Source organism: Pseudophryne corroboree, chromosome 2, assembly GCF_028390025.1.
Source record: "Pseudophryne corroboree isolate aPseCor3 chromosome 2, aPseCor3.hap2, whole genome shotgun sequence".
NCBI lineage: Eukaryota > Metazoa > Chordata > Amphibia > Anura > Myobatrachidae > Pseudophryne > Pseudophryne corroboree.
In genome coordinates, this window is record NC_086445.1 from 895,478,076 (window position 1) to 895,505,428 (window position 27,353).

Below are 27,353 nucleotides of genomic sequence, written 5' to 3' on the forward strand. Positions count from 1 at the left end.
TGGAGCGACGTTTTTCAGTCGCTCGAGTGATCGTAGTATGATTGACAGGAAGTGGGTGTTTCTGGGCGGCAACTCAGCGTTTTCAGGGAGTGTGCTAAAAACCGCAGGTGTGCCAGGCAAAAACGCAGGAGTGGTTGGAGAAACAGGGGAGTGGCTGACCGAACGCAGGGCGTGTTTATGACGTCAAACCAGGAACTAAACAGACTGCTGTCATCGCAAGATAGGAGTAGGTCTGGAGCTACTCAAAAACGGCATGACATTTTTCCTGTGCAGTTCTGCTAATCTAAGATACACTCCCAGAGGGCGGCGGCTTAGCGTGTGCACTGCTGCTAAAAGCAGCTAGCAAGCTATCAACTCGGAATGAGGGCCAATGTATGAATGCCAGCATGATAAATATCAACATTCTGAACATGTCGACATCCTGAATTTCGACATTCTGAACATTACGCCTACATGACAGTAATACCCTCAACCTTTTCCCACAACCAAAATCAGTTATACCGTGTCCCCATATCACAGTAATACTTCCATAGGCGTGCACAGCACATTTGTTTAGCAGCAGCAAGGGGTCGTGTGAAAATGCCTGCAGTTAATAATGCTCCTATATATCACACAATGTGACATAGTGCCACCATGTATCACAGAATAATGCCACATAGTGCCCCTATATCACAGATTAATAGCACACAGTACCCCCATGTCACTGAATAATGCCACATATAGCCCCCAAATCATGGAATAATTTCACATGCCCCCATTTATCACAGAACAATGCAACATAGTGCCCCCATATCACAGAATAATGCCACATATTGTCCCGTTTAACACAGAATAATGGCACATAGTGCCCCTGTATCACAGAATAATGCCACATAGTGCCCCTGTATCACAGAATAATGCCACATAGTGCCCCTGTATCACAGAATAATGCCACATAGTGCCCCCATATCACAGAGTATTTCCACACAGTTCTTCCACAGACACGCAAAATGCTACATAGTGCCCACATACCACAGAGCAATGCCATGTAGTGCCCCTTTATCACTGTACTCTCCTATAGCTACACCACTACAATAGGCATGCCATCTCCTAGAATCAGGTTCAATAATACTCTGCAGACAGGGAGAACCGAGTTATCACATAATAACTCCAAATCTTGGCATATACTACATTGAAGGATGCTAATGCTATTGTCACTGCCCAGGTTCCACTGCCCACACTGATCTCAAGACTTTATTCATAATCAGAACTGTTCCCATTGATTGCAGGTGCAATCATTATACTGGCATATGTTCCACCTGAGCTACTGACTGGTGGGTCCTTTGGGTAGCTTTACCATAACTCCTGTGTGCATTTGTATTACTCCAGGTTGCTTATTTGGCCATTCCGCAATTTGCTCATGCTGTTCAAAGTGGCATAGGTCACTTGGCTGGCAGGGAGAGCAGAGTGGGTGATCCCTTAATTCTCAGCATTGGGTCTGGATTATGTCTCCTCTACCTGCGGGTGCACAACCCCCCATTCCAAAAGGGCCAGATTCAGTCCGGTTTGTGTCCCTTGACCTTATTTATCTCCCAGAGCCGACATAGTGTAGGGCATATAAATCAGACACGTTGGGCTATGGCAGAGGTTCTCAAACTCGGTCCTCGGGAGCCCACACAGTGCATGTTTTGCAGGTAACCCAGCAGGTGCACAGGTGTATTAATTACTCACTGACACATTTTAAAAGGTCCACAGGTGGAGCTAATTATTTCACTTGCGATTCTGTGAGGAGACCTGCAAAACATGCACTGTGTGGGCCCCCGAGGACCGAGTTTGAGAACCTCTGGGCTATGGGGTTCATTCCGAGTTGATCGCTCGCTAGCAGTTTTTAGCAGCCGTGCAAACGCTATGCCGCCGCCCACAGGGAGTGTATTTTAGCTTAGCAAAAGTACGAACGTTTTTATCTCAGAGCGTTTGCTAAAAAAAATTGTGTAGTTTCAGAGTAGCTCAAAACCTACTCAGCGCTTGCGATCACTTCAGACTATTCAGTTTCTTGGCATCACACACCCACCCAGCGTTCGGCCAGCCACGCCTATGTTTTCCCTGGCATGCCTGCGTTTTTCGAACACTCCCTGAAAACGGTCAGTTGCCACCCAGAAACGCCCACTTAATGTCAATCACACTGCGGCAACCAATGGGACTGAAATGCATCGCTAGACCCTGTGCAAATCTGCATCGTTCGCTGTGCCCGTACTTCGTGCGTGCGCATTGCACCGCATACGCATGCGCAGAACTGCCGTTTTTTAGCCTGATCGCTGCGCTGCGAACAATTGCAGCTAGCGATCAACTCGGAATGACCACCTATGTACAATAAGGTGCGTCAATTCAACACTTATCTATAGCGATATCAGTAGGGATAGAGGGATATGAGATATGATTATTAGAACTGTTCCTAATAGGCTGTTTTCTAATGATTATATTGCGGTGTCACACACTGTATAATCATGCTTGATGTAACTAATGAAAAAAACTCAAGATATTAAAAAGCCTCATCTGTAGAGTTTGCTTAATCCAATCACTGCACATCTGGTGGGTAAAAATGAGCTGTTCCACTGACTATTTTCTGTGATAAGACTGATCACTAAAGTCCCCCATGGGAGTAAGAGATAATATGCTGGGCAAACATCCCACCTGCAGATGTTCTCAGCTTTACAAATTCTCACCCTGGCAGGATTACTGTGAGCTCTGGCTGTAGTACAATATCATGTACATCCACCATACACGCTCTGGGGCAGAAGGGTTAGCAATGTCATTGTATAGGAGCAATATAATAAAAGGAGTTTATTCCAATTCTCCAGGAATCATGGTGTTTCAAATACTATATTCAACATATTTGTTTTCATTTTTCACACAGTCTGTTATTATGCCTTAAGTATATGAGGGAGACAGGGAGCTAGAGTACATCATAAAGGAGGATGTAGGCGTCAGCCCTGGAATGCATTACCTATGAATCACGCATATTATAGTAAATGTGCTCAGCGAGAAGTTAAGCAGTAAATGGTGCATGCCAATTTTTTCATTGGCAAACAACAAATTCATGCAGTGAGTTGCCAATATTACTATACACAAGTACAATGAGCAAATATATATGAAAAAATGTGCTCTGACAAAATATATATATATATATATATAATATATTCTAAACAATAGGTTCTCAAACTCGGTCCTCAGGACCCCAAACAGTGCAATGCTTTGCAGGTCTACTCCAAGTGACAAGTGAAATAATTAGCTCCTGCTAGGTGGCCTGGCAAAAGTGAACTGCTTGGGGTCCTGAGGACCGAGTTTGAGAACCACTGTTCTAAACAAGCAATTTTCCACATGATGAATCATATATCTCAGCTCTGTCTTCTGCAATTCAAGCTTACACATTGGATGGAATTCAAATGTTTGAAAGGTCGATTGGATTTCTGTTTTTTCCCTGTCTATTAGATAGGAAAAAACAGACACCCAACTGACTTTTTAAACAATTGAATATCCCCCAATGTGTCCATATCTAAAGCCCACAGTGATTTGAGATGTATCTTCTAGAACGTCTGCTAAATGTGACAGTCCTAGCTTTGTTCTGTGGCTCAGCAGGAGCAGGACTTATGCTTCTATCTGGCACAGATTAGAGATGCTCAGACCAGCCACAGCTGCTTATCATATTTCTAAAACCGGGTACACACTGGGCTATATCGCTGATTGCTAATTAGGGGAGATTGGCAGTGCATACACACTGAACGATATCGATGTACGATATCGTTCAGTGACATCATCCCCCTCACTCCCTAAACATGCAGCTCAAAGATATTGTTAACATTAAGCTGCATGTTCGGTAGTTCATGGATGAACGAGAACGACCCGTGAGTGAGCGCATCGTTCATCCGTACACACTGGATGATATGAACAATAGATTTTTTTTTTTTAAGATTGTTACTGTTCATATTTTCTAGTTTGTTGCCCAGTGTGTATGGGGCTTAACATCTTAGTGATTGGCACGAAAATGTAAACATTTAGCGGAATGCCTCAAATTTTTGATCAATCAAAAAAATACAATCAAGTAAAACTTGATTAAGTCAAACAGTCCTGGCCATGTTTGAGCTAGACTAACTATGGTCGCATCAGTTTGCACATCGTGAGGCTGGATTACAAATGTGCAACCAGCCCAAACACTCTCAAGTTTCAACTTACATATGTTAATAGTTTTTAATTATGGACTATTCACATAGAAAACAGAAGTAGCGTTCAGTAAAAAATTATTTTTATTGTTTTTTTAATCTATTTTTTAAATATAACTGTATTATTAAAAAAAAAATCTAAATGTTACAAATGGAAATCATTTAAAAACTAATTTTAACATGAACATAAACTGAAAACTTTGACCATGAAAAGCAAACCTGAAATGCAATCAGTAAATCGCAAATTTAAGTAACATAGTAATTGAGGTTGAAAAGAGGCAAAATGCCGATCGTGTTCAACCTGTATTTTGTATTAAGTTGAGTTGATTTTACTGTACCTGCTGAAGAATATTTTATGACTAGTTAACAACTACAAATCATGTTACACCCGGATTAACAACATCAATATTTTAAATGTTGTAACCTTGGATATCCTTTTCAATCAGAAATTCATCCAATCCCCTTTTAAATGCATTTACAGAGTCCACCATTACCACCTTACCTGGCAAGGAATTCCAAATCCTTATTGCCCTAACAGTGAAGGACCCTTTCCTCCATTGCGTACGGAATTTTCTCTCCTCCAGCCTCAGCGAGTGCCCACGTGTCCTAAACAGAGTTCTTTTAATAAATAATTCCTCTGATAACTCTTTGTAATTCCCCTTTACATATTTGAAGACATTAATAATTTCTCCTCTTAGACGCCTCTTTTCCAGTGTATACATGTTCAACCTAGTAAGCCTTTCCTCGTAATCCAGTCCCTCTAGCCCTTTAATAAATTTAGTAGCTCGCCTTTGAACCCTTTCGAGTTCACAGATACAGGTTGAGTATCCCATATCCAAATATCCGAAATACGGAATATTCCGAAATACGGACTTTTTTGAGTGAGAGTGAGATAGTGAAACCTTTGTTTTTTGATGGCTCAATGTACACAAACTTTGTTTAATACACAAAGTTATTAAAAATATTGTATTAAATGACCTTCAGGCTGTGGGCATAAGGTGTATATGAAACATAAATGAATTGTGTGAATGTAGACACACTTTGTTTAATGCACAAAGTTATAAAAAATATTGGATAAAATTACCTTCAGGCTGTGTGTATAAGGTGTATATGTAACATAAATGCATTCTGTGCTTAGATTTAGGTCCCATCACCATGATATCACATTATGGTATGCAATTATTCCAAAATACAGAAAAATCCGATATCCAAAATACTTCTGGTCCCAAGCATTTTGGAAAAGGGATACTCAACCTGTATCTTTTTTATACAGTGGTGCCCAAAACTGAACACAATATTCCAGGTGCGGACGTACCAATGATTTGTACAGCGGCAGGATTACATCCTCGTCCCTTGTCTCAATTCCCCGTTTTATGCACGCTAGCACCTTACTTGCCTTCTTTACTGCACTTTGACATTGTATACGGTTATTAAAATTTCAAGTTTAGATAAGTCATTCTGCGGAGACTCCACATCTATTTCTGAATTAATTACCCTACACAGTTTAGTATTATCTGCAAAGATTGACACTGTGCTTTCCAGGTCTATTTCTAGGTCATTGATAAATAAGTTTTGTACAGTAGTGGCCCGAGTACTGACCCCTGAGGTATTCCACTGACTAATTTCAAACTACAAATTCGAATTGGAGTTAAGCTGGCCATGCACCTAAACATTGTCCAATCTGGCTGCTTAGAAGGAAAATCTGGTATAGTATGGGAGCAAATGAAAATTTACTATTTGCGCTGAAATGCTGGAAAACTGACAAAAACGATCGTTCGAACAATTTGGTTAAATTAAATGGATTTAACCAATTTGTCTGATTGGCCATTTTAGTCTGCTTTTCAGTGTTTGGGAGCAAATGGTCAATTGTCATATGCTCCCACACATTACCAGATTTTCATTCCAACCAGCCAGATTGCACAATAATTCCTTTGGTGTATGGCCAGTCTGCCTTTGTGATTGTACTGTTAACATGTTCTTGGTCCTCAGCTTGTAGTCTTCACCAGTCATGATATTCCTGTAAATCAGGGGTCAGTTCATGGGCATCTAGTTGATTTTTGTCTGAACGGTCAGTGAATTCTTTCTGGAGTGAAATGTAACGGTAGTCTGCAAGTCTTTTCCAGAACTGCAGACAGCACTACAATTATGTGATCTAATTTTTGGGGCAACTGAAACAGCGCGCTGTTTAATCTGACTAGAGGATTTCTGCTCGCACCCCTTCTGAGGTGCGAGCAGAAAACTGGCAAAACTACTTCAGCATTGCTGTTTGGTGCCCTAGCGCAGTGCAAACAGTATCATGGTGAGGCACTTAGGTCTGAAAATGTCCGTTCTCGCAACTAAACACCCGGTATAAGGCACGAGAACCGGCATCCACCGACATAGCAGTGTTCTGAATTGAATTGACCCCATAGAATGAACGCTCTACTGAGTTCAACAAATCATAGCAGCTACAGCAAATATATATATATATATATATATATATATATATAAAAAAAAACGAGCACTTGACATGTACTGGTTCTCTTTGCAAATACCTTTAGGAGTAACAGGAATTACACACGGGGTGCAGTGTTATTCCCAAAGGTGTTTGCAAAGAGAACCAGTACATGTACTGTATGCGTCTGTCCATGAAGTACTTCCAATAAACCTAACCCCATAACTGCTTCCAGATTGTCCTGTGCGTGTGTAAAACTCTGCCATCCGCCTCTTACCTAGTGTGTACCTTGTGAGTTGTTGGACTAGGAGTCATGCATGAGGAATTAGTTACAGAGCTGCCTGCAAAAGTCTATTTGAGCTGGGGGGAGAAGCGATGAGCGGGGGCTGTGACTAGCGTCTGCACCACATGTATGGGGGTCCCGGGAAGCCAGCTAAGCCGCTACTGCCGCCAGCAGCACTGAGACCGTCCAAACTGTGAGCAGCTTCCTCACATCATCCCAGCGTCCCGCGGGCGGGTACTGTGGCAATGAGTGTCTTGCGGGATTTGGCTTCCCGCGAGGCTGTCTGTGCACCACTGTAGCTCCTCAGCGGCTGAATAGGGGATAACGGAGACACAGCTAATGTGTGGGGGCCCTGGGATGACCACCCCTGTCGCCCCTCCTTTAAACCGACCCTGCAGAGGGACAGCCACCTGCAGCACTGACATCTCCCCTCAGTCTGTTCTAGTGACCCCCACACACACTTGCTGCCTACAGTGTAAGAAGCTGTGTGCAAGGTTTGGGCACCTAACATGCCTAGTGCCCATCCCTTGGCCTCACCCAGAAATACAGTACAGGTCATGATTGCAATCTCTTGTAAATATTCTCTACTGGCAACATTGGCACATTACTACCGAGTCCCACACTGACACTGCAGCAGCAGAAATTACTGGGAAAATAGCCAGTTGGCCATTTTCCACTGCAATGTGCTCATGCGCAGTACAAAAAGTCACTGGGGATATGGAGCTGGTGCCATGTTCCCGGAGACTTGCCCATGCACAGTAGACTCTGGCAGCATAAACGCTCTACTCTCTACACACAGGCCCTCTCCTCTCTTAGCTGGCAACTTTCTAAAAATGTATTTATGTTATTATACGTATCAAATATTTAAAAAGTAGCATACCCGGGACTATCCTGTTTGTTCTGTGGATTGGACGTGATTCGTACTACTCTCAAAACCCTAATTTGAATGTGATTATTTTTGAGCAATGTACCCTAATCTGCATAGTGATAGCTCTGTGCTGTTTAATATATTAAGCACGTCTCTGTTAATAACTCTACTTAATGATTTGCTACTTGAAATGCATATGTTGTCTTTGTTTATATTGTCGTATGTTGTCTTTTTATGTTTCTTTAAAAAACAATACAAATATACTTGATTAAAAAAAAAGTAGCATATCATGGGAAAAAGGGCAAAGGACTAATGACTTATCTTTGTAATATAATTGGTGGCAGGAACGGTGTATAAATCCTTCAGATAGAAGTGTTGCCCATATCAATCAATCAATCAATCAATCAATCAATCAATTAGATTCTAGCTATCATTTATTAGAATGTACCAGATAAGTCATAGCTAGGATCTGACTAGTTGCTATAGGCAACAGCTACACTTGTTCTCTTTAGAAGATTTGATAAATCTCTCATTACAATCTTTATAAACTGCAGTGGTTCTGGTTTGTGGCACACCATCTGTTTCTGCAGGGGTGGTTGAAGAGCCGAGGAAGCCCATACAGGGAGGGGCCGCATCACCTCCACCGTACACATGCACAGAAGAGTGTCTGGCAGATTCTTTGTGAAGACATTTTTCAGAATATGTCACCAGGAAGCTGGAGCCGTCTGACGAGTATAGGAGGGAAGGGGGTATGGGGGGAGGGGGGGGGGGGGGGGGGTTACATGGGCAGCCACAGTGGTGAATTGCTCAGCCCTGGGTGCAATAAAACATTTGTGTGCTGTGATTTGTAAAAAATAACTTTATATGTTTGAACTATGCATTCTGAAGATAATTCTAGCAAAATAACGTATGTTCCTGCTTTGGTTAATGCGGTTGGTTCCCACTGATTATTCTATATAATGCAGTTTGAAGAAACCCCTCACTGCAGCTGGAAATAGTGACTTTTATATAAATAGGTTGTCCATCCATATTCCTTTATGCAGTTTATGTGCCTATTTTTATAATGAAACTTTTAATGACATGAAATTGATAGCTCACAAAGAAAATACTAAAGTACTGGGTGTTCCGAGGTGGTGACTGGGAGGTGCACGGAGAAGATCTGTCCTTTGGGCGTGTTTTGGGAGAGTCACGGGTGTGTTGCAGAAGTGGGTGTGTATTGCTAATCGCTGACGGAGAAACTTCACCTAGCATGGAACAGGTTTAAGTTTCAATGGTGCGTCCGATGGTAGCGTCTAAACCAGGAGCATTTTAACAGAGGAGGGGGCCCGTGTGCAGACTCCAGGTGGGCCCGCTCCTCCTCACGGTGCAGTAGACTCTGGCATTGTGCCAGAGTCTACTGTGCATGACCAGTTCTCAGGAAACATGTTCTGGAGTCTAAAACCCTACTGCACATGCACGGTGGTCATGCTTTTACCGTGATTGCAGCTCCGACACAGGACTCCGGAAAGGTAAGTATAAAACATGGGGGCAGTGTGTGCAGTCTGGGGCCCCCTGGACCCAGGGGCCCATGTGCACTGCAAACATTGCACCCATTACAGAAACGCCAATTGTCTAAAGACTCACCAAGCAGGATTGCTGCATCTAAAGTGGGCATCCCAGCCTTTGCACTTCCAGGCGCACGCTTGTAGACCACAGGAAGGGCTGACAGTAGCATTAGCATAAGTCACAGACGTGACTACGGCAAAAAGCAGTCGCAGCAGTGTGCCACTGAATCAGGCCATACAGTAAGTAAGGCGCCATTCTGTCATTTATTGTAATGTATTTGAGAACCATGGGGGTAATTCCAAGTTGATCGCAGCAGGAATTCTGTTAGCAACTGGGCAAAACCATGTGCACTGCAGGGGAGGCAGATATAACATGTGCAGAGAGAGTTAGATTTGGGTGTGGTGTGTTCAATCTGCAATCTAATTTGCAGTGTAAAAATAAAGCAGCCAGTATTTACCCTGCACAGAAATAAAATAACCCACCCAAATCTAACTCTCTCTGCAAATGTTATATCTGCCACACCTGCAGTGCACATGGTTTTGCCCAACTGCTCAAAAATTTCCTGCTGCGATCAACTTGGAATTACCCCCCATGTACATAAGCAGCAACAATAAGCACAGACTACTGTATAAGCACAAACAGCAAATGCAAACAGATTCAGAGTTCACATTTTGTTGACAAGAAGATGTAATCTGGCACATGTCATCAGAGAAAGCAGGAGCCTGGGTGATACCTTGTCTCTGTAATATGTACATGTCCTACTCACTGGGCCGGGCTTCTGCTTTCCTATTATATCAGTGCTGTAACTGCCAGCTATAGTGAGTATTAGACCAGACCGAATCATATTCCAAACTTTATTCCCAACATTTACTGTTCCGAAATGTATTAAATAGTGGTCAAATATAAAACAGTAAAGTGCCATTTAACTCTCTAAACATCATGATTTATAGTAATACATTTATGAAATTCTATAATTTTAAAATAATTATAGGTAGAGGGAACAGAACAAAGGCATATCTACCATGGCAGCAGGGTGTGTAGCTGCTATCAGACTGCAGCTGAGCGGGCAGGACCTCTGTTACAGCCTGATGTATACAGCCGGGATGTAGTCAGGATCCCGGTGATCAGGTTCCCGACGGTCACAATTCCAACAGAGGAATCCCTGTGGTCACAATGCCAACGGATCCCAAAGGTGAGTATTAGGGTTAGTTTTCGGGATAGGCTCTAGGGGAAGGGTTAGAGGATTGGATTGTTATAGATAAGCTGCAGAAGAGATGTTTAGGATTAAGCTGCAGGAAGAGTGGGTTAGGGTTAAGGTTAGAATAATCAGCAGGATCCGTTTACATTCTGACTGTCGGGATTCCACTGTTGGTATCCTGACTGCCGACATTTCATACCCAACCTGCACAGCCTATATACAGGAACTATGGGGGTCAATCTTACCTGATCGCACGCTGCACTTTGTCGCAGCCGTGCGATCGGGTCGGAACTGCGCATGCGCTGCGGCCACATTGCACAGGCGCGTCGTTGCCTGGCGAGCAGCAACGCCGCTAGTGAAGAAAACGGTTGCAGCGGCGACCACAAGAAGATTGATAGGAGGAAAGCATTCCGGAGCGTCAACTGACCGTTTTCTGGGAGTGGTGCGGCGAACGCAGGCATGTCTAGGCGTTTGGAGGGCGGATGTCTGACGTAAATTCCGGTACCATCAACGCTGGATTCATCGCACACGGTAAGTAACTCATACCCTGGTCTTGTTCTGCACCAAACTTTTTTTGTATAGCAGGGCTGCACAAGCGATCGCAGCCTTGCTATGCAAACCCCCCCCCCCTCCCCCATAGGCGGCGTCTAGTTGATCGCACGGGCTGCAAAAAGTTGCAGCGTGCGATCAACTCAGTATGATGCCCTATAAACTTAATTTTTAATAATATATATTGTCACTACAATAAAATAGATTATAGCAATGTGTGAGGGTTTGGTACGTGAAGGGTTAATACATCAATAAGAATAGGTCATACATAGCATTTTAAAATAATATATCTCCATAGTATTTTTTTTTTTTATTGTGTTGATATTGATGATTGTTCATTTATTTATACAGGTCGAGGAGCCTCATTACAATTTTTGCTAAGCAACCTGATAACTTTCCATATTTCTGTAGCCTGGGCATCTCTTTGTAAGAAGGGAGTATGAAACCATTGTGATAAAAGAGAATCATTGTTTCTACCAAACGTTTGACAGTGAAATATAAAACTAAATTTTTGTTAAAAAGCCTACTGCAACATTTGCAAATACAAATATAAAAGTTACCATGTCGAAACAAAGTAAAACTTGATTTTTTTTAATTCTACTTTTAAGACCTCCAAAACTAAACTTTAACAAATTAGAATTTTTTATTTTTTTTGTATCACGCCATACCATTTAATCCCCCGAAGCCGGAGATGGTGGTTTCAGCACAAGATGAGTAGGTAGTACCCGCGGCCTGCCTACTTCCACATTCAGCCTTAACACATCAGAAAAAGCTGACCAGCAGTACTCTCATTGGGGTGGATGTTGTGGAGATGAAAATAGATGACGAGAGAGAAAGGGAGTCAAGATAGAAAAGAGAAGGAGTAATTAATGAGAGGTAGAGAAAAAACGGGGAATGGCAATGGAGGGAAGGTTTTCACATTTTATATATATATATATATATATATATATATATACACACAGGGAGCAGACGTGGATCGGCACTCCGTATTCTATGTTTAGAAATGCGCAGGTGCCCTCTCAGCAGCAGTAGATAAACAAATAAAGGAAAAAAGAGCGGCACTCAGCGTCTTAAACAGCTACGAAAAAGTGTATTTACAACACCAATTACAAACCAACGTTTCGGGACACACAGGTCCCTTTGACAAAGGGACCTGTGTGTCCCGAAATGTTGGTTTGTAATTGGTGTTGTAAATACACTTTTTCGTAGCTGTTTAAGACGCTGAGTGCCGCTCTTTTTTCCTTTATTTGTTTATATATATATATATATATATATAATATATAAATATATATATATATATATATATATATATATATATTTATTTATTTATGTAAATAATGCTATTTTTATTACTAAAAAAAATAATAATAGTAGAGGAACATAGATTTTACCAAGTTGTATGTTGCATATCATATTTTCCCCACAGTTAGTTCAAATGCATATTAATGAAGTTGATGAGATCACTACCAACTTATCTTTACAGTTGCTTGTACTTTATTAGGCTGTCAAGAGATCCCTTCAGATAATGAATTAAGCGTCAGCACAGTCCAGATACTTCGGGACATCACAATTATGCCAAATTAAATAAGAATGCTGGCTAAACACTAAATAATGACTTTCATTAGGATCACGTTCAGTCTAAGCTCTCCTCTAATTACCTCAGTTAAAAACTTAATTGTACACAAATTACTGGTAACTGGCCTACTGTAGGGTATGGATGTTTTGATGCAGATTGATGAAGATACATTGGAAGCAAGAAATGTGTTATGATGATCATTTTATTGGCATTTCATTCTTCTCTAATAGGTCCCTTCAACCTACTGATAAGTGATGAAGCCCTGACATTTAGTCTCGCTTTTCAAGACAATTGATTTCAGGTACAGTATAACAAATATTCACAACAGACGGGAGATGGGGATTTGGTTACTACTTCTGCATAGTCATATTTTACTCTTTAACGTCGTATGTAGATTTTGGCCTTTTCTTCAGAATGGCAATACTGTATTCAATTTATTAAAGCATGGAAACTGCCAATACTACATTACCCTAGCAGTAATAAAGTATTTAGCGGTCCCATTAAGAACATCCCCGACTGAGCCATTTGAAATCAGTCTTGGAATAATTGGATACTCAATTCAAGAAAGGTGATTTTTTGGGACTTTTTTTTTTTTTTTTGCTGGTTAATAATGTTTAGAAATGAAATTAATCAGCAAATATACAAAGTAAAATAATGAAACTGTACAAATATAAAGCACAGTAACAGTCTTTTTGCTACAATTTATTATTGAGAATCTAAAGCTTTGTGAAAACTTGATAGCTTGTTAATTACAGAAAACTATTTCAAATAGCTGTAAAAATGTGTGTTCCCTTTCCCGTCTGCGAGCTGTAATACCCCTTTCAGATTCAGAGCCGACAAAATCCCCGGTCTCTGCCTGACTGTGGTAATGAGCGGTGTCGGGGACCCCGGTTGTTTCCTTTCACACATGCAGAAATCTCGGGTTGATGCGCGTTCATGTGCAAAAACCTGTGACTTTTGTGCTAGTGTGAAAGGGGTATTAGATTGTTATCCTCCCCCAAAAGTAGTCCAAAAGGTGCACTTACTGTACAAATGACAAAAATCTGTAGCATGCATAATACTGTAATAATGAAATATGATTATAGTAAAGATAGTTTAACAGGGAATGCCATAAGATAATCGAGATCAACACATTGGTAAGACTAGGAAAAAAATCAAGAGACTATGGGGCCTATTTATTAACATTATTTTTACATTGTTTTAGTACCACCTGAATGTACTAAAGGGCATTTGGAACAGTTTTCATGAAACCCTTTAATTGTCATTTTTTTAGTAAGTCACATCGAATTCCCCATACTTATAATAGGAAATGCGATGTGGCGATAATTGATACATCCATGCAATGTACTCAGTTCTCGCAGTGCGAGTTTGGTCTAGTTTATCACCTGTCATCCGCATCATCAGATGCAGATGGTGATAAATAGACCTCTATATAATGCACAGAGGGCCTGATTCTAAGTTGTACAATATTCCACAGCCGCTGGGAAGAAGATGTGCAATACCATACAGCTCATATGCAAATCTGGCAGGAGGCGTCTGGTGTAAATAGACTCCTCCTACCTGCTTCCACGATCCGCTGTTGTGTCTCAAGACACACCATCAGATCACTCTGCATGACCATTGTCATCTAAGTAACCTTCAGGTTACTCAGATTTCTGTTTCAGATCCGCAGCCAAGGTCAGTAAATCTGCATTGCCAGACGCAGACACTGAATTTGGCACTCTCACAAAATGGAGGCGACAGTTCTTGAGGAACCAGGACTTGCCAGCCAGCAGTCACTGTCCTCTTACCACGGCAAAGCTGGGTGATGCATGTGTAGACGGAACCAGGACTGGCTGGCCACCAGTTACAATCCTCTTGCCCTGGCCGGCCAGCAGTCAAAGGGCCTAATTCAGAGTTGATCGCAGCAACAAATCTGTTAACAGTTGGGCAAAACCATGTGCACTGCAGGTGGGGCAGATGTAACATGTGCAGAGAGAGTCAGATTTGGGTGGTGTGTGTGCAAACTGAAATCTAAATTGCAGTGTAAAAATAAAGCAGGCAGTATTTACCCTGCACAGAAACAAAATAACCCACCCAAATCTAACTCTCTCTGCAAATGTTATATGCCCCCCGCCCGCATTGCACAACTGCTAACAAATTTGCTGCTGTGATCAATTGAATCTGAATTACCCCCATAGTCCTCTTACCACCGCAAAACTGCGTGATGCATGTGCAGAGGGAACCAGGACTGGCCGGCCAGCAGTCATAGTACTCTTACCACCGCAAAGCTGCATGATGCGTGTGCAGGGGGAACCAGGACTGGCCGGCCAGCAGTCATAGTACTCTTACCACCACAAAGCTGCATGATGCGTGTGCAGAGGGAACCAGGACTGGCCGGCCAGCAGTCATAGTACTCTTACCACCGCAAAGCTGCATGATGCGCGTGCAGAGGGAACCAGGACTGGCCGGCCAGCAGTCATAGTACTCTTACCACCACAAAGCTGCATGATGCGTGGGCAGAGGGAACCAGGACTGGCCGGCCAGCAGTCATAGTACTCTTACCACCGCAAAGCTGCATGATGCATGGGCAGAGGGAACCAGGACTGGCCGGCCAGCAGTCATAGTACTCTTACCACCACAAAGCTGCATGATGCGTGGGCAGAGGGAACCAGGACTGGCCGGCCAGCAGTCATGGTACTCTTACCACCGCAAAGCTGCATGATGCATGTGCAGAGGGAACCAGGACTGGACGGCCAGCAGTCATAGTACTCTTACCACCACAAAGCTGCATGATGCGTGGGCAGAGGGAACCAGGACTGGCCGGCCAGCAGTCATAGTACTCTTACCACCACAAAGCTGCATGATGCGTGGGCAGAGGGAACCAGGACTGGCCGGCCAGCAGTCATAGTACTCTTACCACCGCAAAGCTGCATGATGCATGGGCAGAGGGAACCAGGACTGGCCGGCCAGCAGTCATAGTACTCTTACCACGAGTATCACTCAGCTGCACAGACCATTATTTGTAACTGTAAAGTGAGCAGATAAAGTTTTTCTATTGTTGCAATAAACGATGATAGAAAATCTTTCTTATTGCCAGTATTGCTAAATAGGCTACTAATAATTATACATCAGTTCCATAAAATGCTTTGGTGCTTCACCATTTAGCAGCAGATGTTGATAGGAGTTGGCGGAGGAAACTCGTCTTACCAAGCAGCCAGTACAAGCCTGACTACCAAAAAGGCCATAGAGAGTTCGGCTGGGCCCAGGTATTTTTGTGTGCATAACTACACTTCCTACAAAAACAAATACAGTAGCGTAAAAAAAAACATTTGTAGCATCGCGAAGTGTCACTACATGCTGAACAGGAGGGGGGGGGGGCACCGTGGGCCCCTCAACCCAGGGCAAACTGGGGGAGATTGCATTTTCCATACCTCCCAACATTGGGAGGAGAGTAGGAGGGACGCCTTAAATGGGAAAGGGGGTTGTGGCTTCATGGGAGTGTCGCGATCGTGAGCCACGCCCCAATTTTTTAACACTATGGGGGGCATGCCAGCGCTCTATGAGCTGCTGGCATGCCCCCACTCGTTCTATCTCTAGTGAATAGACTCTGTGCGCATGCGCACAGTGTCTATTCACCGCTGCTCTGCCCCCCACCGTGGCACACTGTGGCCCGCGGGTGGGACAGCGGGACAGTCCTAAAAAAAACAGCACTGTCCCACGAAAATCGGGACAGTTGGGAGGGTTGACTTCCCCCGCACAGGCCAATGAGACTACTGCTGCAGTCTCCCTGGCCCCACTGCTAGTGTGTCAATCACTACAATAAATGCTACTCCATCAGTAGGCTTAGCTGTGTGTGTATGGGTAACAAGGCAGCGATGCTTACTGTATGGTCTAGTTCCCTTTTATGAGGAAAATGAAGCACCTATTATGTTAAAAAAAGAACGGGTTAACAGATTGTAAAGGAATAGGATCCGTAAATGTGTTTTGAGGCACTTGACTTATTACCTGAAATGGAGCCTAATAAAAGCTTCCCTCCAGTGTGTGCTCAGCTAAGAATAAAAATGGAGGGAAGTGGGAAAGGAATCAATCTCCTGATAAATGCATCACAGTAACATTTATGGCCCAGACTCTGCAAATTGAAGGGGAAAATGCAACAAATTCATCACTGATTGTGACATCAATGACACAGTCTATCTGATAGTCAGGAAGAATAAAAGACATCATTTAGGAAGAAGTGCAAAGTGTTCATGCTATTTCCAGTTATAATCTGCCACGGTACTGCAAATAATAAATCTTGGGATCATTTTAACTAACACTTATTGTATTTGAGACGCATTTCACAGTGTAATATCTTTACAATATGGTATGGAGAATTAAACAGCGCCAGGCATTTCTTATATGACACAATAAATTGGAAGGTAAATGTCTTGTAGCTTTTGCATCTTGTACTATTCTAAGCACAAATAATTCTACCAGGGAGGAAGGAAGGCATAACTCCGTACTTGTCTACCATCCTGGAATGGCCAGGAGGCTCCGGAAAATCTGGTGGCACTCCCCGGAAAGGTGGGCAACTTACCACTTATCCCGCCAGCCCCCCACAGCCCCTTCGGCCACCCACAGCAGAGCATAAGTGGGCGGTCTGAGGGGGGAATTGATGCCGTGATTTGTGCTGAATCACGTCATCGTACACTGTATAGCGGGGGGGCGGAGAAACGATGACACGATCGTGATTCCATGCCAACGGACGGCCCAACTTTCCACCGGCCACGCCCTCTGTGTAGCAAAGTAGGTAACTATGGATAACTTAGACCATAGTGGCACATACATGCCCAGATGTCCTACAGAGTAAACCATCCTAAGTTATTTTTTTTCAGGATTTTGCACCCTCATCTTCAACATGGTATCAGTTTTGAAAAAAATGGCTTAAAGACGGTCATTTCAGGATGCCACCTCCCAGGGGCGTCACAAGGGGGGTGCGTGCAACACCCATGTTCCACCCTTTCATGAGGTGACCCAAAAATAGTGGCTTCTCTGTAGTGACAAGAGCCGGGTGCCACAATATAACATTATTTTTCAGCAATCTGTAACGCAGACCCTAGTTTCCGGAGGCACACCCCCAGAGTGATACAAAAGAAGAGTTTCCAGTGAAGCTATGCCCCCATAATGATATAATGGGGGCTTCCATGAGGCCCTGCCTCTACTGGCAAAGCCACACCCCTTTATAGAATGTGCACGCCGAAGGAGGGCTTTTGGCCATACTGGGTGTCACCTCCCCTTCCCCCAAGCCTACATTAAGGCTCTGTGCCTCTTGTTACCTCCTCCACTCACACTGTTACGGGACAGATGTACTAACCCTTGGAGAGTCATAAAAATGAGAGAGATAAAGTACCAGCCACTCACCTCCTCTCTGCCATGTTAAAGGCTAAAAATGGCAGTTAGGAGTAGATTGGTTGGTACTCTATCTCTTTCCATCTTATCACTCTCCAAGGCTCAGCACATCTGCCCCATCTTACATCACTTCTCCCTGATTCTGCTGCTTGTAGTTGTAATGTAACCTAGCACTAAAATAAGGTAGCAGGTAGCTTCACAGAGCAATGGAGAGAGCCACTATGGGGTGTATTCAATAAATGTCGGATCCTTTCTGACGGAAAGGATCCGACATCTCAGTATTTAATGAGCGTTGGCCGTTCCCGACAATGCCAACCCAAATTTTTTAAAGTCATATTGACATTGGGGGTCATTCCGAGTTGATCACTCGCTAGCTAGTTTTAGCAGCCATGCAAACGCTATGCCGCCGCCCACTGGGGAGTGTATTTTGGCTTAGCAGAAGTGCGAACGCTTGTGCAGCCGAGCTCTGCAAAAAAAGTTTGTGCAGTTTCAGAGTAGCTCTGAACCTACTCAGCGCTTGCGATCACTTCAGCCTATTCATGTCCGGATTTGACGTCATACACCCGCCCAGCGAACGCCCAGCCACGCCTGCGTTTTTACAGACACGCCTGCGTTTTTGCAAACACTCCCTGAAAACGGTCAGTTGACACCCAGAAACGCCCCCTTCCTGTCAATCTTCTTGCGGCCGACAGTGCAACTGAAAACTTCGCTACAACCTGTGCACAACCACAACGGGCATTTTTAGCCTGATCGCTGCACTGCGAACAACGGCATCTAGTGATCAACTCGGAATGACCCCCATTGTCGGAACTAGGGCCAAGACCTGTCAGATTTGGCCGCGGAATCCGACAAAACATGTAATCCACCGAAGCTGCCCGATTGAATAGGTCGGAACCCCTTCCGATCTAAAAATGTCGGAAACTGCCGTCTTTCCGACAAGACGGCAGTTTCCGACATCAAGTGAATACCCCCTATATATCCATGCAGTAGAAGCAGGAGTGGGCTCCATGATTTAGGCTGTTTTTAGTCAGGTAGTAGATTAGTTGGAAACCAAAATTTCAAGCATCTCACAGATGGCCAAAAGACATTGCATCGTAGCCACAGATTGGCTTTTGGAGAAGCATAAGGTAACAATGTGAATGAAAATGTTGATGCAGCTGAAGCAGTAGGCACCTATGACTGGCCTATGAATCTGAAAGCACGCACAAACATAGCAGAGTACTCGATATACAGTATCAGGAGTAGGCAGTCTGTGGCACTCCACGTGCAGTGGAATTATAATCCCTGCCTGGGCTGGTATATAGAATGTGTGAATACTGTGCACTCTGATAGTGTAAGATAATTACTTGTGTTAGAACTGCTTGTGCCTCATTTCCTTCTTCTTGTAAAACACATTGAGGGATATATTCACGAAGTGGCGTCTTGTTTCTCAGTGGGTGTGACCTCAAAATTTACAGTGGCACTAATATTAAATGTAAAGCCCGGCATGTTTTCCACTTAATATTAGTGGCAAAATTAGAAGGATTCTGTATTGTTGACACACAAAGAGAATAGATAATTTATTAAGATATCATTTTAATTATTTTGTTGATTAAAATTATGTGATTACAACTCACATATTGGGGGTAATTCCAAGTTGATCGCAGCAGGAATTTTGTTAGCAGTTGGGCAAAACCATGTGCACTGCAGGGGAGGCAGATATAACATGTGCAGAGAGAGTTAGATTTGGGTGGGTTATTTTATTTCTGTGCAGGGTAAATACTGGCTGCTTTATTTTTACACTGCAAATTAGATTGCAGATTGAACACACCACACCCAAATCTACCTCTCTCTGCACATGTTATATCTGCCCCCCTGCAGTGCACATGGTTTTGCCCAACTGCTAAAAAATGTCCTGCTGCGAACAACTTGGAATTACCCCCATTGATCCAAGACTACAGTGAATCATAAAGGTTAAAATCACAAAGACTGACAAACGTGAATAAAAAGAAAAATAAAGATTGTGAATAAAGGCCCTCATTCCGAGTCGTTCGCTCGGTATTTTTCATCGCATCGCAATGAAAATCCGCTTAGTACGCATGCGCAATATTCGCACTGCGACTGCGCCAAGTAATTTAACAATGAAGATAGTATTTTTACTCACGGCTTTTTCATCGCTCCGGCGATCGTAATGTGATTGACAGGAAATGGGTGTTACTGGGCGGAAACACGGCGTTTTATGGGCGTGTGGATGAAAACGCTACCGTTTCCGGAAAAAACGCAGGAGTGGCTGGAGAAACGGGGGAGTTTCTGAGCGAACGCTGGGTGTGTTTGTGACGTCAAACCAGGAACGACAAGCACTGAACTGATCGCACAGGCAGAGTAAGGTTGAAGTTACTCTGAAACTGCAAAGTAGTTTGTAATCGCAATATTGCGAATACATCGGTCGCAATTTTAAGAAGCTAAGATACACTCCCAGTAGGCGTAGGTTTAGCGTGTGTAACTCTGCTAAATTCGCCTTGCGACCGATCAACTCGGAATGAGGGCCAAAGATTTAAAATCGTGTCCATGTGTCATTATTGTTTAAAATAAGAATTTACTTACCGATAATTCTATTTCTCGGAGTCCGTAGTGGATGCTGGGGTTCCTGAAAGGACCATGGGGAATAGCGGCTCCGCAGGAGACAGGGCACAAAAAAGTAAAGCTTTTACCAGATCAGGTGGTGTGCACTGGCTCCTCCCCCCATGACCCTCCTCCAGACTCCAGTTAGGTACTGTGCCCGGACGAGCGTACACAATAAGGGAGGCAATTTGAATCCCGGGTAAGACTCATACCAGCCACACCAATCACACCGTACAACTTGTGATCTAAACCCAGTTAACAGTATGATAACAGAAAGAGCCTCTTAAAGATGGCTCCTTAACAATATAACCCGAATTTGTTAACAATAACTATGTACAGTATTGCAGATAATCCGCACTTGGGATGGGCGCCCAGCATCCACTACGGACTCCGAGAAATAGAATTATCGGTAAGTAAATTCTTATTTTCTCTATCGTCCTAAGTGGATGCTGGGGTTCCTGAAAGGACCATGGGGATTATACCAAAGCTCCCAAACGGGCGGGAGAGTGCGGATGACTCTGCAGCACCGAATGAGAGAATTCCAAGTCCTCTTTTGCCAGGGTATCAAATTTGTAGAATTTTACAAACGTGTTTTCCCCCGACCACGTAGCTGCTCGGCAGAATTGTAATGCCGAGACCCCTCGGGCAGCCGCCCAAGATGAGCCCACCTTCCTTGTGGAATGGGCCTTAACAGATTTAGGCTGTGGCAGGCCTGCCACAGAATGAGCAAGTTGAATTGTGTTACAAATCCAACGAGCAATCGTCTGCTTAGAAGCAGGGGCACCCAACTTGTTGGGTGCATATAGTAACAACAGCGAGTCAGATTTTCTGACTTCAGCCGTCCTTGAAATGTATATTTTTAAGGCTCTGACAACGTCCAACAACTTGGAGTCCTCCAAGTCGCCAGTGGCCGCAGGCACCACAATAGGTTGGTTCAGGTGAAACGCTGATACCACCTTAGGGAGAAAATGCGGACGAGTCCTCAGTTCTGCCCTATCCGAATGGAAGATTAGATAAGGGCTTTTATAAGATAAAGCCGCCAATTCAGATACTCTCCTGGCGGAAGCCAGGGCCAGTAACATAGTCACTTTCCATGTGAGATATTTAAAATCCACCTTTTTCAATGGTTCAAACCAATGGGATTTGAGGAAATCTAAAACTACATTTAGATCCCACGGTGCCACCGGAGGCACCACAGGAGGCTGTATATGCAGTACTCCTTTAACAAAAGTCTGTACCTCAGGAACTGAGGCCAATTCTTTTTGGAAGAATATTGACAGGGCCGAAATTTGAACCTTAATAGATCTCAATTTGAGACCCATAGACAATCCTGATTGTAGGAAATGTAGGAAACGACCCAGTTGAAATTCCTCCGTCGGAACACTCCGATCCTCGCACCACGCGACATATTTTCGCCAAATGCGGTGATAATGTTTCGCGGTGACTTCCTTCCTTGCCTTAATCAAGGTAGGAATGACTTCTTCTGGAATGCCTTTCCCTTTTAGGATCTGGCGTTCAACCGCCATGCCGTCAAACGCAGCCGCGGTAAGTCTTGAAAGAGACAGGGACCCTGTTGTAGCAGGTCCCTTCTCAGAAGTAGAGGGCACGGGTCGTCCGTGACCAACTCTTGAAGTTCCGGGTACCAAGTCCTTCTTGGCCAATCCGGAGCCACTAGTATTGTTCTTACTCCTCCTCACCGTATAATCTTCAATACCTTTGGTATGAGAGGCAGAGGAGGAAACACATATACTGATTTGTACACCCAAGGTGTTACCAGTGCGTCCACAGCTATTGCCTGTGGATCTCTTGACCTGGCGCAATACTTGTCCAGTTTCTTGTTGAGGCGAGACGCCATCATGTCTACCATTGGTCTTTCCCAACAGTTTATTAGCATGTGGAAGACTTCTGGATGAAGACCCCCCTCTCCCGGGTGAATATCGTGTCTGCTGAGGAAGTCTGCTTCCCAGTTGTCCACGCCCGGGAAGAACACTGCTGACAGTGCTATTACGTGATTCTCCGCCCAGCGAAGAATCTTGGCAGCTTCTGCCATTGCACTCCTGCTTCTTGTGCCGCCCTGTCTGTTTACATGGGCGACCGCCGTGATGTTGTCCGACTGAATCAACACCGGTTTTCCTTGCAGGAGTGGTTCCGCCTGGCTTAGAGCATTTTAGATTGCTCTTAGTACCAGAATGTTTATGTGAAGAGACTTTTCCAGGTTCGTCCATACCCCCTGGAAGTTTCTTCCTTGTGTGACTGCTCCCCAACCTCTCAGGCTGGCGTCCGTGGTCACCAGGATCAAATCCTGTATGCCGAATCTGCGGCCCTCCAATAGATGAGCCTTTTGCAACCACCACAGAAGATATACCCTTGTCCTTGGCGACAGGGTTATTCGCAGGTGCATCTGAGGATGCGACCCTGACCATTTGTCCAACAGATCCCTTTGGAAAATTCTTGCATGGAATCTGCCGAATGGAATTGCTTCGTAAAAAGCCACCATTTTTCCCAGGACTCTTGTGCATTGATGTACAGACACCTTTCCTGGTTTTAGGAGGTTCCTGACAGGTCGGATAACTCCTTGGCTTTTTCCTCGGGAAGAAAAACCTTTTTCTGAACCGTGTCCAGAATCATCCCTAGGAACAGCAGACGTATCGTCGGAAAACAGCTGCGATTCTTGGAATATTTAGAATCCAGTCGTGCCGTCGAAGAACTACTTTAGATAGTGCTCTTCCGACCTCCAACTGTTCTCTGGAACTTGCCCTTTTTAGGTCGTGCAAGTAAGGGATAATTTAGATGCCTTTTTTCTTTGAAGAAACATCTTTTCGGCCATTACCTTGGTAAAAAGGCCCGGGGTGCCGTGGATAATTCAAACGGCATCGTCTGAAACTGATATTGACAGTTCTGTACCACGAACCAGAGGTACCCTTGATGAGAAGGACAAAATTTGGACATGGAGGTAATCCTTGATGTCCAGGGACATTCCGGTTCGCTATCACTGCTCTGAGTGACTTTATCTCGATTTGAACCTTTTATGTAAGTGTTCAAAACATTTTAGATTTAGACTATGTGTCACCAAGCCGTCTGGCTTCAGTACCACAATATAGTGTGGAAAAATAATACCCTTTTCCTTGTCGTAGGAGGGGTACTTTGATTATCACCTGCTGGATATACAGCTTGTGAATTGTTTCCAATGCTGCCTCCCTGTCGGAGGGAGCCGTTGGTAAAGCAGACTTCAGGAACCTGCGAGGAGAAGATGTCTCGACTCTCCAATCTTTACCCCTGGGATAATACTCGTACGATCTAGGGGTCAACTTGCGAGTGATCCCACTGCGCCCTGAGACTCTTGAGACTACCCCCCCACCTTGAGTCCGCTTGCACGGCCCCAGCGTCATGCTGAGGACTTGGCAGACGCGGTGGAGGGCTTCTTTTCCTGGGAAAGGGCTGCCTGCTGCAGTCTACTTCCCTTACCTCTATGTCTGGGCAGATATGACTGGCCTTTTGCCTGCATGCCCTCATGGGAAAGGAAAGATTGAGGCTGAAAAGACGGTGTCTTTTTTAGCTGAGATGTAACTTGGGGTAAAAAAGGTTGGATTTCCCAGCTGTTGCTGTGGTCCCCAGGTCCGATGGACCGACCCCCAAATAACTCCTTCCCTTTATACAGCAATACTTCCATCTGCCGTATGGGATCTGTATCACCTGACCACTGTCGTGTCCCTGACATCTTCTGGGAGATATGGACAACGCACTTATCTTGATGCCAGAGAGCAAATATCCCTCTGTGCATCTCACATACATATATATAGAATGCATCCTATTAAATGCTCTACATGAATAAAATATTTTCAGTCAGGGAATCCGACCAAGCCAACCCAGCACTGCATCTCCAGGCTGATGGCGATCGCTGGTCGCAGTATAACCACCGTATGTGTGTATATACTTTTTAGGATATTTTTCCAGCTTCCTATCAGCTGGCTCCTTGAGGGCGGCCGTATCTGGAGACGGTAACGCCACTTGATAAGCGTGTGAGCGCCTTATCACCCTAAGGGGTGTTTCCCAACGTACCCTAATTTCTGGCGGGAAAGGGTATAACGCCAATATTTGCTATCGGGGTAACCCTACACATCATCACACACTTTTATCTGATTCAGGAAAAACTACAGGTAGTTTTTTCACTCCCACATAATACCCTTTCTTGTGGTACTTGTAGTATCAGAAACACGTAACACCTCCTTCATTGCCCTTAACGTGTGGCCCTAATGAGAAATACGTTTGTTTATTCACCGTCGACACTGTATTCAGTGTCCGTGTCTGTGTCTGTGTCGACCGACTGAGGTAAATGGGCGTTTTTAAAACCCCTGACGGTGTTTCTGAGACGCCTGGACCGGTCCTAATAGATTGTCGGCCGTCTCATGTCGTCAACCGACCTTGCAGCGTGTTGACATTCTCACGTAATTCTCTAAATAAGCCATCCATTCCGGTGTCGACTCCCTAGAGAGTGACATCACCATTACAGGCAATTTCTCCGCCTCCTCACCAACATCGTCCTCATACATGTCGACACACACGTACCGACACACAGCACACACACCGGGAATGCTCTGACAGAGGACAGGACCCACTAGCCCTTTGGGGAGACAGAGGGAGAGTCTGCCAGCACACACCAAAAACGCTATAATTATATAGGGACAACCTTATATAAGTGTTTCTCCCTTATAGCATCTTTTATATATATACAATATCGCCAAAATCAGTGCCCCCCCTCTCTGTTTTAACCCTGTTTCTGTAGTGCAGTGCAGGGGAGAGCCTGGGAGCCTTCTCTCCAGCTTTTCTGTGAGAGAAAATGGCGCTGTGTGCTGAGGAGATAGGCCCCGCCCCTTTTTCGGCGGGCTCGTCTCCCGCTATTTTTGAAGTTAGGCAGGGGTTAAATATCTCCATATAGCCTCTGTGGGCTATATGTGAGGTATTTTTTGCCTCTAATAAGGTTTTTATTTGCCTCTCAGAGCGCCCCCCCCAGCGCTCTGCACCCTCAGTGACTGTTGTGTGAAGTGTGCTGAGAGGAAAATGGCGCACAGCTGCAGTGCTGTGCGCTACCTTTATGAAGACTCAGGAGTCTTCAGCCGCCGATTTTGGACCTCTTCTCTCTTCAGCGTCTGCAAGGGGGCCGGCGGCGCGGCTCCGGTGACCATCCAGGCTGTACCTGTGATCGTCCCTCTGGAGCTAGTGTCCAGTAGCCAAGCAGCAAATCCACTCTGCACGCAGGTGAGTTCACTACTTCTCCCCTAAGTCCCTCGTTGCAGTGATCCTGTTGCCAGCAGGACTCACTGTAAAGTAAAAAACCTAAGCTAAACTTTCTCTAAGCAGCTCTTTAGGAGAGCCACCTAGATTGCACCCTTCTCGTTCGGGCACAAAATCTAACTGGAGTCTGGAGGAGGGTCATGGGGGGAGGAGCCAGTGCACACCACCTGATCTGGTAAAAGCTTTACTTTTTTGTGCCCTGTCTCCTGCGGAGCCGCTATTCCCCATGGTCCTTTCAGGAACCCCAGCATCCACTTAGGACGATAGAGAAATGGTGTGTTATAAATATAATCACAGACACGTCCACTTGGTCAATATATTAGGTATAATACCTATAGTACTAGGGCCACCAGAAATGTTCGTGCCCTGGAATTCTGTTTCTGAACACCCTGGATGTAATAGGTCTATGTCCAAATTTATCCTATGTCAGAAATGAAGCTACTCAAATAATTATGGGATCATATAAAAAATTGATTCCATGTATCTGTTGGTGCCACCAACCTGCTACTCGCTGATTAGTACCTTAAAGGAATGCTCCTTATTATTGCAAGGCTACGAGTACAGGTTAATGTGTCTACAATTTTTGTATTATTTTTATATTTTTGTATTAGGGGGTCACCACTTAATATTAGTAAAGCTTTAAATATTTAGGTCAAAGTCGCAGTATGTAAGTATTCCACTGAGTGTAGCTGTTGCACGATTGCATGCAGGCTCACCATCAGGGGGGTGCTGGGGGCACAGTAGTCCCAGGCCAGGCCTCTCTAACAGAGAGGAGAGGGCCCGGGCCGATCATGCCGCCATCCGTCCGCCGCTCTGCTCCGCCCCCTTTTTGTGCCGAGATCTGACTCTGTCACAGGAGGGGAGGACGCTGCAAGCATCAATTTTAAGAGTCCCTTCCAAAATGGCCACCGCTTCATAGGAGACAGTTATTAAAGACACTAGAGGAAGCTCCTCTAGTAACTTTAATAATTGTCTCCTCTGAGGTGGCGGCCATTTTGGGAGGGACGTTTTCAATTGAAGCTTGCAGCATCCTCTCCCCCCTCTTGTGACAGTGTCAGAACTCGGGCATGAAAGGGGGTGGAGCTACTGGAATGAAGGGGGCAGGGCTACAAGAGACAGGAGAATCTGCAACAGCTCCTGCCAGCCAGTGATAGGTAAGTTGAGGGAGAGTGACTAAGAGAAAGTGTGTGTGTGTGTGTGTGTGTGTGTGTGTGTGTATCTGTGTGTGTGGTCATTATGTGTAAGCGGTGCTACTATTGGTGGCATGTATAAGCGGCATCGCTACAGGGGGCAGTTTGTGTTTAAGCGCCACCGTTACTGGGGGCAGTTTGTGTGTAAGCAGTATTGCTACTGGGGGCAGTTTGTGTGTAAGCTGCACCGCTACTGGGGGCATTAATATGGTGCAAGGGGCATTAATATGGTGCAAGGGGCATTAATATAG

At 44.5% G+C, this 27,353-nt stretch overlaps 1 protein-coding gene and 1 long non-coding RNA gene across 3 annotated transcripts in view; one reads left to right on the top strand and one right to left on the bottom strand.

The window, feature by feature from the left end:
- Positions 1–27,353, bottom strand: part of RAP1GAP2 (RAP1 GTPase activating protein 2) — a 1,491,256-nt gene that overhangs the window by 762,280 nt on the left and 701,623 nt on the right. The gene's annotated exons all lie outside the window — the stretch shown is intronic.
- The window catches only part of LOC135049972 (uncharacterized), a 119,120-nt gene that overhangs the window by 63,583 nt on the left and 28,184 nt on the right, over positions 1–27,353 (top strand). Inside the window, exon 3 of the long non-coding RNA XR_010241526.1 lies at positions 12,880–12,950. This is a non-coding gene — a long non-coding RNA (uncharacterized LOC135049972). The remainder of the gene's footprint in view (positions 1–12,879; positions 12,951–27,353) is intronic.